Consider the following 12726-nt stretch of genomic DNA (forward strand, 5'->3'; position numbering starts at 1 on the left):
TGGAATCTGGAGGTGATGGTAAAGCCTCTGGTGCTGATTTGGCGAACTACTGGAATATCGACAGGCATTTCATTTGATGAGGGAATGAAGCTGCCAGCAACACAGAATGCTTGTCAACAGCTCTGCTTGCGTGAAGGAAATGGCAAGTCCACTTGGCTGGGGAACCCTTGATTCTTGGCCAAGGGAAAGGAGGAGCTGTATGGGCAAGGTAGACAAGATGATAAGTGGGAGGGGAAAGTTCCAAAAAGCTCTATCACTGGAGCCAATAGTGGGCTGCGAAACTGATTGGAGGCTCTCAATACTTCTGGTTCAAACAAGTTTATTCAGAGGTTAATGCTAACTTGAAAGCTGTAATGCTGATCAGGGAGTCGTATATTCTGTGGTTTTGAACCGTGGCCACTCCGCTGTCTCTGGGCCATCTGGAAAAATAGCTGGCACTCTGAAATGCTGCTTCTGCCTTTATGAGAAATCCTGGATTCGAATCTCATCTGATGTGCCGACTGAGCAAACATGGAGGAAGAGGGGAAAGAGCATCAACTGTCAACACTTGTTCAGCTGGCTAGGAAAAGCGGAACTCTTTAACAAAACTGGGTTAGCCTTTCCAGGTTGTTTTAGCTGCTAATGGGCTTGTTGGTGCCCCCCCCCAATCCCCTGCCATATCTCAGGAGACACTAGGAACTCAGAGTGCACTTGGGTCACACACACGGCTGTGTGAAAAGCCAGCACCCTCCTTGCCTCTTGTGTTGCAGCTGCCGATTTGCAGAATGTTGTGGGGGGTGGCTCAGTTTTTAGCTTCAAAAGGTGGCCCTATTGGTTGGTCTGCAGGAGATGGGAATCCAGGAGCATTTTTAGAAACCAACAAGATTTTCAGGGCATACACATTCGAGAGTCAAAGCTCCCTTCATGAGACTGTTTTTGCTCACCGTGAAACAGAAGCCTAAGAGAAGTTCAGATCTGTACAGCTTCCTGTCACTTGAGTGTTACAGAAGACAGGAAGCCCTCCGAATGGTACTAATCCACTCTGCCAGTCAAGGGCTCTAAGCCTCCTCACCCCTCTGCCGCCAGTCTCCTTTCTGCAGGGAGGCATCCCGGAAATCTGTGAGTCACAATTCTTTGAAACCTCATCCCACCATCACAGCAACTGCTCTGCCACTGTGAGCAAACTTTTAACCTTCCCAACTGGAGACCGCCTCCCCCGACTCTCTGGAAACACAACAGGGATGATGTGTGGTAGCCCAAAGAGATCAGACAGATCTTCCCAAAGTGATAGAGAGGCCGAAGCACCACCCAAGAAGGCTACAAAGAAGGGCTCGCTGCAGATTGGAGCTCTGGCAACAGCTTTGATTCCACCGCATGAGAAAGCCAGTGGGCATTACACCAGTCCCAGGAGGCCGTTAATGGAGGCCCTCATCTCCAGGCCTAGGAGTGCAAAGGCAGAAATCAAGAACGGATGGAAGGCATCAGGCCTGAGAGCAAAGGGGCGGGGAGCTGATGCAGTGACTCGTTGATCAGTGTCTCAAAGAGCCGGCCTTTAACTCAGGCTGTACAGGCCCCAGCCAATAAGGTTGGGAGACAATAAGGTTGCCATCACAACCTTCCCCTGAGTGTGCCCATGTGGGGCTGCCTTTGTGTCAGGGGCTGGGCCAGTTCTCTGGCCAACTGCTTGGGCCTGCAGCAGGGGCAGTGACTAGCTGCTGGGCCCGTGTCGCCACTATCCCGGTCCAATCCAAGCCCCAGGACTGGATGAGTGTAGCTTTCTTGGAGCAACAGAAATATCTTGAACTGATCCTAGACAGGCTTTGTAAGCAGCCAGCTGGGTATGGCTGCCAGTCCCCGGTTAGGAAACTCCTAGAGATTTGGGGGGCAGATGACACTGGGGCTTGAGGAGGGGAGGGAACTCAGAGGGATATACTGCCATACAGTCTACCCTGTGAAGCAGCCATTTTCTCTCCCATGTGGAGATCAGATGTAAGTCCAGGAGGTTTCCAGGCCACACCTGGAGATTGGTAACCTTACAGCTGGGAGATGCAGTTAAGTTCTTCTATCCCAGAGGATGGACTGATAGGGCGAAAGGTGCCAAGTTGGAGTGACCTCTTATCACTCCATCCACCACCCAGGGCTCAGGCTGAGTGTCTCTGAAACTGAGGGACATCCTCGGCCTACTAGACAGAGGTCATTTGGGGGGGGGGAACGCGGGGGAACGCAGTTCCCCCGGGTGAGGTGCAGGGGAGCGGGGCACATGATGAAGCCCCGCCCCCTGCTTCCGGCCACCCCGCTTCCGGCCCTCATTCAGCCAGGAGGAGGCAGGAGAAGAGGGAGGGTAAGTTGCTTCCTCCCCGCCTCTCCCCACCCCTGCCTGCCTGCCTGGGGCCAGGGAGGGCCTTGGCGGGGCTTCCTCGCACTCCCGCTGGCCTTGCAAGTCCACCGCCGGGCCCCTGATGTCAGGGGGTGTGGTATATGCTAATGAGTTCCCCTAGCTCTTTTTCTATGAAATGACCCCTGCTACTAGATAACAAGACTACTTCTTCTGAATGAGCAAGAAAGAGTTTGGTGCCATCGCTGAGCCTCTTTGCACATCAAGGGGAAGCGAAAGCCCAGCTCTGCGGCTTTGATCATCTTGGAAGTGACCCACATTGGCCTGAATCCCACCCTAGCAGCTGGCGCTCAAATCCTTGGTACCAACCCAGGCCATGCCTTGGAATAAAGTACAGCTCTCCTTTCCCTCTGCGGATTATGCAGCCTTGGCAGTGGTGACGGTGGAAATAATCTTTCATCTCATTTCAGATGCAGATACATATTCATGGCTAGTTTATTTGGGTGTCGCACTAAATTATGGACCTCAGTGAAAAGGCTTGAGAGTATCTGTTGATATATTGCTTGAATGAATGATTTAAAAGAACATTTTCTACATTTTGATTTATGTTAAATACACTGGTTAAGATTATTCCAAACTAAGAGACATTTATTTATTTATTTATCCCATGTTATTACTGTTTTAATAACTCCAATTCTATTAAATTTTCCAAGCAGATCTGATGAATTTAATATCGCCCTCCCCCTTTCATATTGTTCTGACAAAATCACCTCTAAGGTGGCCAAATTTTGCCCCTCGGCAAGATCAACAAGGAAGCAGCTGGTCAAGTCGTCTTCTTAATAGTCTCTACTATTGAAATCAGCCTGCCAGGCTGCCTGGGAATTTTATTGTTTGCAGATGTGCTGATAACTATGAGTGTCAATCGTGACTGATCTATGATTGTAACTGATTAATAAATAAAGATTATTTATTTTTTTGTTCAAAGTGGGTGAAGAAGGCACAAAGCCGTTTAGACCAGACCCGGAAATACATTTTCGCTCCCTGTTGTGACTCCAAATCCCACTCTCTCCCTACCCTGCTGGCCCTCTCCAAATTGGGACCTCCATTAAATTGCTATTTCCTTTATTAAAAACCTCTAGGAATATCCATTCATCGATTTTTCAGCATTTCCTCTGGCTTGACTGTAAGATTCAGGAAGCAGTGAATCCTCCTTGCTCTTTTGGCCACTGTTGGACCTCTCTCCACAAATCTGTGTTTTTCATAACCCATTTCAGCCAGTGGCCATCATGTGACCTAGGGGGCAAGACAGCGGACTCTGAGTGCACCAATGAACTGAGGGATGAGGCCAAGGTACATCTTCTCCCATACTATCCAGCCCGCCAGTTGAGATCCACTTCTCAAGGCCTGCTCTCTGTGCCCCCACCACCTGCAGAGGCGAGGCGGGTTACAACTAAAGATAGGGCATTTTCAGTGGCGGCATCTTGCCTCTGGAACGCCCTCTCCTTTGAGGCTTGTCTGGTACATACCATACTGTCTTTTTGCTGCCAGCCAAAATGAATCTTTTCCCCAGGTTTTCAATTAGGGGGTTTATCTTTCCAGCTTTTTACATTAATTCATTCATTTAAAACATTTCCAGGCCCTCTTTCCACTCGAACAAGGTCCCTGAGGTGGCAAACATAAAACATCAAAACCTTAGAACAATTAAAAACAGCCTTTAAAATGATAAAACAATTCAATAAAAACACCTAAACGCCACCATGGTGGTCAGCTTCTGGTATAAAGACTGTCTTGTCTGTTTTATGTCCCGGGGCTAGTTTTAATGGCTTGTTGTTTTTCATCTTGATAACTTACCATTTTAGCTGTAGGTCAACTCCAAGCAGGACTCTGATGATTTATGAAATCTCCTAAATAAATAAACCATTATTTCTGAGGTAATAGAGCAGGGCTGGTGACAGGAAATGGGGTCTACCCCAGTGTCACGTCAGAGGCCTGACAGGGCAATCCCGGGGCCAGCAGACATTCCTCCACATCAGAAACAGCATCTTTTCAGGGTGAAGCACAACTTCTGCTATAAACACAAGGGATTGCTCTTGTTATGTGGGCCCTTGCACGTACAGAGAGAGAGAGAGAGAGTGCATATAGACACACAGAGTACAAACAGATGAAGAGAGAGAAAAGCCACTTCCGGGGGGGGGGGGGGGAGACATTCCCTGCCTGCCTGGCTGTTCTGCTGACTCAGCTCCCCTTGCCTTCCCTCCTAACAGGAGGTTCATGTCACCTTCCTGCAGCAGCTGGGGAAAAGAAAGGGGAAGGAAAGGATGGTGGTGCAAAGAGAACGGGAGCGCAGAGGGGCTCCGAGGAGATGATGGGGACAGGCCTTCCTAGAGGACATCTGGGGGGGAAAGGAATAGCCGGGCTAGGGCCCAAAGGCCTGCAGGAGTCTATTAGCAAGTCCCGCTGGCCTGGCACTATCTCTGCCCACCGTTTGGCTTTTCAGCACCATCCTTCATTTAATGGGTCTCCTTGGGACTTCCAGTTGTTTTGTTTCCACAGCAAGTTGGGATCTGTGTCTAGATTATCTGGGTTCAAATCCCACCTTCTGTCATAAACTCATTGGGAAATCTCATGCAAAACACCTCTCTCTAACTCACTGTAAAATGGGAACAGTGGTGACAATATTGCTGTTCAACAAACTCTGCCATTTAAAAGTGCTCGGCTAGAGCAAAGGAGACCCACGGGAGAATAAACTCAATTATTCGGTCTCCCTCTGGTGACTGTCCTTATTGGAGGAAAACCCGGTCTGTTGGGGATTCTGCAGGACTACAGCACGGGTGGGGCTGGGATAATGGTTGACCACTGCCAAGCAAGTACTGGTCAATAACACCAGCCCACCCCAGGTAATGAGTCATCCCACAACTGGGGAACAGCATCAGCATGAGGGTCCACTTGAAAGCTTCCAGTGGTGGGTAGAGAATGGGCTGCTATTGTGTGGGCTTAGTGGAGAGTCACCTGCCTTGCATGCAGAAGGTCCCAAGTTCAGTTCCTGGTCTCTTCTATTAAAGGCCACAAGACTATAGAAAAGTGGTGGGGGGGGATCACTGCCTGGGGCCCTGGAGAGCCACCGTCCATCAGAGCAGAGGGCACTGGCCAAGGCAGAACAATAGTTGGATTTGGGATGAAGCGGCCTCCGGTGAAATGGTGCTGGACTTGGTTGACCCTTAATCTGGATCAGCAGGGCAGTACATATCTTCTTGCTGAGGAGTGTTAGAGGTACCAATGGCACGAGGTAGCTTGTCTTCCCATTAAGGGAGAGCTGTGCATGTCTGTCTGGCGGTATGTGGCCAAGCAGCCTCTTGAAGCTACCTGCCAAGTGGCAGCCTGCCAGGGTGGTGATTAGAAATAAAGTCCCTCCAGCCGCATCCCTGTAGCTCACTGCTGGTCCAGCCTGTGCAGACCTGGCTCTGTAGGCGGCCGCCACTCAGACATTCATGGTAAGAAATGGCAAGAGAGACTCTGGACAGACACAAAGGAGGTCCCTGCAGTGACTGTTTTGCCCAGCAGCTGCAGGGTGTGGGTCACCCTTCCATGAATTCTCCCTGTGGGCAGAGGGAGGGAGGGAGGGAGGCATCTGGGCCGCTTGTCCCAGGCATTCAGCCACAAGGGAGGAAGCACCTGAGGCACCACCCTGCGTGTGTACAGGGGTGAGGTCTGGCCGACACACTCCCTTCTGCTCACTGCCCTTTGCTCTCTACTTCCTTCCCCAGGTGGGGTCAGCCAGTGCTCAGGCTGAGAGATGGACAGCAGAATGGCACGGCAGAGGGACACAGGCCTTCTGCGAGGGCACAGGAACCTGGTGCAGGAAAGGGACTGCAAAACTGGTGTCTTGTTTCTCTCTGAAAGAGAAGTAGAAACCACCCTGGGCTGGTGAAAGCGGAGGGGAAAGTAGACAGGACTGCCCCCCCACACACACACAGCGAGTATAGCAAGACTGTCCTCCTCCCTGGTGGCTTTGTCCATTTAGCATGTCCAGCTGGTAAGACATATGCATACACAGCTGGGGCATTTCCTCTGACTGCAGAGCTCTCCTCCACTGCAGACATGCCAAAACCCAAGACTGCACTGCGAGACCTTTTCAACTGGGCTTTAGGATGAAGTCGGTTCCCACGTCCTTGTGCCTTATTCCCTCCTCCCAGTTCTCCATGCATTTCAGAGGTATAGAGGCAGTCTTACTAAGGAACAGGGATTGAACAGTTCTGCGCCCCAAAGTAAGTTTAGATCCATGTGCATTCACATGCCTTATACTGAGTCAGACCATTTTTATGGTGTTTACTTATGTGCTTTATAACCTATCTTTCTCCCTGAGACTCAAGGCAGATTGCAGGGTATGAAATGATGCAATCCGACACCACAAGACGAACAACAAACAATGCAATAGCTCTAGGGTTACAAATGTGAGCCACAATTCATCTAAGGCAAGGTATACTATAAATGTTGTAGAAGGTGGGATTGCAAAGGTGGAAGACAGTGCCATCGCAGCAAGGTGATCCCTACAATACAACACTACATATCTACTCTGCTATAGATCACTGGTCTATCAAGGTCAGCATTGTCCACTCAGATTGGCAGCAGCCTTCCAGGACCTCAGGCAGAGGTCTTTCATGGATCCCACTGCAGGATCCTTTTAACTGGATATGCCAGGGATCCAACCTGGGACCTTCTCCATGCCAAGCAAATGGTCTACCACTGAGCCATAGGCACTCCCCCCCAATGACCCTGCATCCAGAGAACTGTGTCTTAACGATGATGTGCCCTTGCACTGATTGGCCACAAAGTAGACTGTATCAGGGAAGCAGTAGGGGCGCATGACCATGCCCCCCAGCTGGAAGATGTCAAAATGGAGCACTAAGTACCTTCTTTCCGTCTCTCTTCCTGCAACACCCATGTGCAGGTGGTCTAGCCAGCCAGTTTCTTCGCATCACTTACCTCCTCGACCAGTCCTGTCTGGTTCCACCCTGGACTTCGGGGGCGGGGGGTGGTCATGGACATCAGCAAGACAAAAAGGCTAATGGAACTTTAAGCATTCCTACATACAGAAGTGGAGCACAGCAGGAAAGGATGTTATGTCACTGTAAGATGGACAGGGTTGCCAACTCCGGGTTGGGAAATTCCTAGAGATTTTGGGGTGGAGCCTGAGGAGCGTGGGTTTTGGGGAGGGAAGGGACTTCAATGGGGTATAATGTCATAAAGTCCACCTTCTAACACAGCTATTTTCTCCAGGTGAACTGCTCTCTGCAGCCACCACCTGGAGGTTGGAGACCCTAAATATGGGGCTGGGTGGAAGAGCCAAGCCCCTGGTCACTATGGGGGCAAGTGGGCGGGGGACAGAATTTCAACCAGCACACCCCAGCCTGTCAATGTCAGGGCTCACCCTGGGGATGTATGGATGGGTAATTAAACTAATTGTTATGAATATAGGTTATAGATCTACTTGGGCGTTTTTCAGAGTAACATATGCAAAAGCAGAGCTTACAATTTTAAATATAGACTTGGGAGATGAAAGGACAATAGAGGGAGGGGTATAACGGGGGCGGTAAAGGCAACATGGGGTTGATGTCAGCGAAGGCAATTCCGTAGAGCTCGGGGAAGAGAAAGAGGCACTGTCATGCGGGTGTTCTGAGTGCACATCAGGCACCGGGTAGATCGAGGAGTGGAGTCATTCAAGTGAGCAGGAGCCCTTTGAGTGGCTGCGAGTGCCTCTGAACATGTGTGGAGTGCTGTTTCCTTCCTTAAGAGAGTCCACCATAACCAGCCCTAGGGAGGGCCCAGCCCAACAGGCCGTTCGCTAAGGACAGCAGAATCGCTGGAAACCTCTCAAGAGGGAACATCATTCTCCCCTTTGCAGCCCTGCAGTCTTGGATTGAGGTCTGGAGGCCCTCTTTCCCCCTCCTCAGTCTTCCTAATTGCAACCCTGTTTCTTTGTTCCATGCAAGATGTTCCAAGATCTTTGTTCCAAGATGAGAGAGGGGATTAATTTTCACTGAAGGCAGCGAAATAACTTGAACCAGCCTTGATCAGAACTCGCTCATCATGGCTTTCTCTTGTTCCCATGCAGGCTGGAGGCATCGTGTGGTGCCAAATTAGGATCAGGACCACAGCCGCCCTTCCTGTGCCAGTTCCCAAGCCTGAAACAGTATTGGGGGGGGGGTGCTATCTGGGGGAACCGCAATGGCTCAGAGGTTAAGACGCTGAGCTGCAGACCGGAAGGTCTGTAGTTCAGCAGTTCAAGACCTGAGTGCCATGTGACGGAGCGAGCTCCCGTCTCCAGCCCCAGCTCCTGCCAACCTAGCAGTTCGAAAGCAACAGATTGCAAGTAGATAAATAGGTACCGCTTCAGTGGGAAGGTAACAGCGTTCTGTGCACCTCAGAGTTTAGTCATGCCAGCCACATGACCACAGAAATGTCTTCAGACAGTGCCGGCTCTTCGGCTTGTAAATGGAGAGGAGCACTGCCCCCTAGAGTTGGATTTGACTAGCTTTCACGCAAGGGAAACCTTTACCATTTCCCTTTACGTGTTCCCTAGGATACTCATAGATTCCCAAGAGGCCCAGTAGCAACCCCTCCCCAGCATTGTTTCAGGCTAGAAAATAGGTGCTGGGGGAAGCCTGATGTCTAGTGTTGCCAACCTCCAGGTGGGGACTGGAGATGTTCTAGGATTACAGCTGAACTCTAGATGAAAGAGATCAGTTCCCCTGGAGAAAATGGCTACTTTGGAGGGTGAACTCTGTGCCATTATATCCTGCCAAGGCCCCACCCCCCTTTCCAAACCCCAACTTCCCCAAGCTTCACCCCCCCCAGGTCCCCAGGTACCTACCAAGTGGGAGCTGGCAACCGTACTGAAGGCCCTTCTCTCCGTGCCCTGTGGTCCTGATCCCAACCGGGTGCCACGCTTGAAGTAATGAAGGAAAACCAACAACGTGTGACTGCACTGATGCACTCAACTCGCCTACTCTGTAATGTGAAAAAATAATACACAGTGGACGACTTGGTCAGCTTCTTTGTTGGCTGGACCCACAGCCAGCTTAGAAGGCTAAATGTGAACCACCCGAAGCACCTGCCAGGGACTTTCCAGAACGGGACTGGCCCTCCCCACATACTTTGCCAAATGTGTAGGGCCGATACAATATCTTTTCAAAAGACCTGTGTGAGGACGTTTTTTGAGGCAAAACTGTAGTTATTACAGTGACATGTGCATTTGGGGGGGGGTTGGTACCCCCACTGGTGCCAGTGAGCAACGGGAGGATGAAGGGCCCGTGATCCATTTAAATCTAGCTCGGTGCGGCTCAGTTCTGAATCCCAGAGGTCCGTAAGGATTTCACTGCCATTCCAATTACTTCATAGTGCCTTGAAACGGCAGGCGCCCCCTAGAGGACAAAGCTTCCTCTCTGCCCAAATCTCCGGCCTGTCAGGCTCGGCAGAGACAGGTCAGGCCCCTCTCAGGGGTTCTGCCAGGAAAGTGCCATTGGGCTGAATTGTTGTGGGGAGTGGCTGCCCCCCCCCCATTCCTCTCCCCCCCCCAACCACTGTCCAGATGCTTTTGCCATAAAAGGGAAAGTGCCTTCAGCTGGGAAGGAGCTGCCAGACTCAGAGCTAAAGGGAGCCAGTCCGGGCGTGGGGGCTCATGAGGGGAAGTAACAGTAGCGCCTGTTTTGCAAGAAAAGGGGAGGGGGGAGACAACACCCACATCACCAGGGAACAAACTACAGAAACAGAGAAGGGGGGGGGGAACCTAATGGCCAGTCCAAAATAGCCACACAACCCAGCTCTCAGTATCCTCAGTTCACAACCCGACCCACATACACGCATACACACAAGAACCAAGAGGAGATCCGGGATCCCGAAGGAGGGGCAAAGACCAGCCCCAAATAGGAGCACTTCTGTTCTGCCCCAGAAATCTGCCCAGGGCTCAGAGCCGTGGGAAGCCCCAACCCCAGCCTTGTGTAAGGGGACAGGAGATAGTCTTCTGGGGTCTTCTCTTCACCCAACTACCCCCTTCCTTTCGGAGATCACTAAGAGACATTGCAGGGAACTCTTGGCCCAACAGTGGACAGAACCTGGAACTGGCCTGACATTCCTCCCCCTCCCACCCCCACATTTATCAGTTGACTTAAATTTCTGAACACATGTGCACGGGAGACTAGACTGGCACCTATGCAAAATAAAGGATTTACTACTCATTAGAGGCTGCCTTCTACGGAGTCAGTCCATCGGTTCTCCTGGCTCAGTCTCCTCTGACCCACAATGGCTCAATCAGAGAAGACTCAACATCTGCGGAATGCAGGATCCTGCCTTATCAGTATAATAATTGAGACAGATCATTGGTCTAATGAGTCAGATCATTAGTCCTTCCAAAGTTAGGATTGTCTGCTCTGGCTGGCAGCCCTTCTCCAGGGTGAGGTCTTTCAAATTACCTACTACCTGAGCCTTTTAAGCAGAGCTGCTGGGGAGGTCTGCATGCAGAGCAGATGCTCTGCCATTGCATTGCTGGAGGGCCTTTGTTCAGAGGCCTCACGCACGTAACACCCCGCATCTTCTGTTGCACTAATGAAGTCCTGCTGACTGGCAGTAAAGGAATAAAATCAGAGTGTTATCTTCAGGTGAATCTGGACACATTTTGTGGAGTGAGGGGAAAAGGAGTTTTCTGCAGTTGGGGGATATTGGGTTAATAAGTAGCTTGGTTTCCTTAAAAATAAACAGATGATAGAGGAAATGGTGGTGGGGGGGAAAGAAATAGAAAATAAAGACAAAAATGGTTTCCGTTCAAGCTTCATGCCATTAAACTAAAAGTGTATTATGGTAGCAATTACTTGACTAGTCAAAGGCATTTAATGAATCATAACAGAATTCTACGTAGGTATATAAATGACATAACAGCACAAATCCAGAAAAGGTTACACCATCGGTAAAATGTGAGAGGAGGCACCATGCAAAACCACATTTAAAAAATGCCCTTTATTTCCAAAACAGGTGGATGAATGTCAGCGCAGACATTTGGGCTGATAAAATGTTCTAAGGCTTAAGTGTGGGGATCAGAAATCAGCTTCCAGTTATACTTTTGAGGGGGGAGAATAAGAGGGAATTTCACAGAACAAGATTAAGCAAGACTACTCAAAAGCAAGTCCCACTGTGTTCCGTATGACTCCCACCCCCACCCCGAAAGTGTGTTTACGGTTGAAGACTTAAGCAGAGTTTAAGCAAGACACATCACTGCTGTAGGCTTGCCAACTCTGGGTTCAGAAATTCCTGGAGATTCAGTGGTGAAGCCTGGGGAGGTTGGGGTTTGGGGAGGGGCTGAACCTTGGATTGTTCCCTCTAAGCTGAGTTAGCGTGAGCTAGCTCAGCTTTCTAGCCTCCAGCTCACAGATTTTTGTCTTTGCTCAGGAAGGAGGGCTCCAGAGCAAACTAATTTATGCAGCGGCCAAATCGCTCACTCACAACCTTAATGCCAGGATCTCACGAAGTAGGATTTCTGCTCACAAGACTCCACAGCTTAGAGATCATATAGAACCTCAGCGGGGTCTATAGCCATAGAGTCACAAAACCATAGAATCACAGAGTTGGAAGGGGCCATACAGGCCATTTAGTCCAACCCCCTGCTCAGTGCAGGATAAGCATACAGCATCCCTGACAAGTGTTTGTCCAGCCTCTGCTATGATGGAAGCGGAGAGAAGAGGGCAAAGCTCTTCCGTCAGTCCACCCTACAAAGTGGCCATTTCCTCAAGGGAAACTGATGTCTGCTCTCTGGCGATCAGTAGTAATTCCGGGAGATCTCCAGGCACCACCTGGGGAGTCTTGCCCAAAGTAAAATGTGGGTAAAGTCCCGCCCTCTACATATTTCGTGCGGTTGAGGGGGGGGGCAAACTGTACCAGTTTATCCTGTAGTGAAGGAGGCAATTTAGAATAATTCCTGGAGCAATCCCCCCTCCTCCCACCATGTACTGCCCTGGAGATAAATGCCCCGGATTCCCCGCACCGGCCCAACAGGCTGATCGGTCCTGCGTTCGTCCCCTCCCTTTCTCTCTCCGACTCTACCAAGAGAAACCGTCCGCCCCGCCCCACCTGCAGCATTTGTCGGCCCCAAAACAAGTTCTTTGGCGCAGCCAAAAATAGCAACAGAGAAGGAGAGAGGGAGAGAGAGATCCCAGGGCTGCGCTTCAGTCTCCGAGCGGGTCTACCTGGCAGGCTGCCCTCCTTCCCGACTGGAGCACGTGTGTGGCGGTGACGGAGGAATTCTGTTTCTGTAGATGGGCCCTGCCTGCAGGAAAGGGACGGGCCGACGGGGAGCGGAGAGAAGGCGGCAAAGCTCCTCCGTCAGTCCCCGGTTGCAACTTGAGATGCTGTTCTCTCCCCCCCCC

The sequence above is a fragment of the Gekko japonicus genome, unplaced genomic scaffold, assembly GCF_001447785.1.
Source record: "Gekko japonicus isolate JY-2015 unplaced genomic scaffold, Gekko_japonicus_V1.1 scaffold63, whole genome shotgun sequence".
Lineage (NCBI taxonomy): Eukaryota > Metazoa > Chordata > Lepidosauria > Squamata > Gekkonidae > Gekko > Gekko japonicus.